Here is a 1,144-nt window from a genome sequence, read left to right as displayed (position 1 = left end):
AAAAAAAAAAAAAGAGTGAAAACATTTCCTGGGCGGAGCAGATGCACAAATGCTGAATGAACATGAACGTTTTGGTCCTTGAAGAATGAACCTGCCTTTAATGGCTCAGGATTTAGTCATCACGTTGCAGAGCTCACAAAGATTGTACCAAATAATGCAGAGCTCCAGGCCATACAGAAAACTACCAGGAATGTTTATTTTATTTTTATTTTTTTGGTCCATGAGATTTTTGTATATTTTTCCCTTCAAAGACAAAAAAAATTAGTTAATGTGTATTGGATGGGGAAATGTGCTGCATTTTTTTTTCTATGAATTGGATCATCGCCTGTCATCAGCAGAGAATGCAGAGACTGTCTTCATGGGCTAGTGACTGTAGCCACACGGTCTGAAGCTGCACGCCCTCTGTGTAGATTTGCTTAGATGAACTGTAATGATTCTTGAAGATAATTTTATCATTCTTTAGTGGGACGTTCCTCTTGGTGACATCTCAGTTATTGAAGAGGAAAGTGAGGCAGGCTGAGGGTGCTGTCCCAAGCCTGAAGTTTAAACAGGCGGGTCCCTGCTGCTTGCTTCCTGGCTGTGACCTGACTCGGATGCACCCCCGTTGTGTTCACCAACTGTATTTACTCCTTGTGATCATAATCGCTGTCTCCGGCATGAGATAGCAGTGGTTGAAGTTTCACTGTTTTCTCTAGTCAGCAGCCAAGTGCTAACATCTCCAACACACCCAGAAAGGTGAAAGCAGGTTTAATTTTCTCTTTAAAATAAAGTTTTCTGGGCTGGGCGAGGTGGCTCATGCCTGTAATCCCAGCACTTTGGGAGGCTGAGGCAGGCGGATTGAGGTCAGGAGTTTGAGATCAGCCTGGCCAACATGGTGAAACCCTGTGTCTACTAAAAATACAAAAATTAGCTGGGCCTGGTGGAGTATGCCTCTAATCCCAGCTACCCAGGAGGCTGAGGCAGGAGAATTGCATGAAACCAGGAGGCGGTGAGCTGAGATCGAGCCACTGCACTCCAGTCTGGACAGAGTGAGACTTTGTCTAAAAAAAAAAAAAGTCTTCTGCTCCTAGGAGTGCCTGGCTGCCTTCCTTTCTTTCTCTCTCTCTCCTTCTCTCTCTCTGTTTTTCCTTCCTTCCTTCCTTCA

The 1,144-nt window shown here is 44.6% G+C and overlaps 1 protein-coding gene across 4 annotated transcripts in view; it reads left to right on the top strand.

Moving 5' to 3' along the window:
* Window positions 1-1,144, top strand: part of TRAPPC9 (trafficking protein particle complex 9) — a 715,201-nt gene that overhangs the window by 33,092 nt on the left and 680,965 nt on the right. The gene's annotated exons all lie outside the window — the stretch shown is intronic.

Source organism: Cebus imitator, unplaced genomic scaffold (genome assembly GCF_001604975.1).
Source record: "Cebus imitator isolate Cc_AM_T3 unplaced genomic scaffold, Cebus_imitator-1.0 Scaffold284, whole genome shotgun sequence".
Classification (NCBI taxonomy): domain Eukaryota; kingdom Metazoa; phylum Chordata; class Mammalia; order Primates; family Cebidae; genus Cebus; species Cebus imitator.
This window is presented reverse-complemented; position numbering and strand designations above follow the sequence as displayed.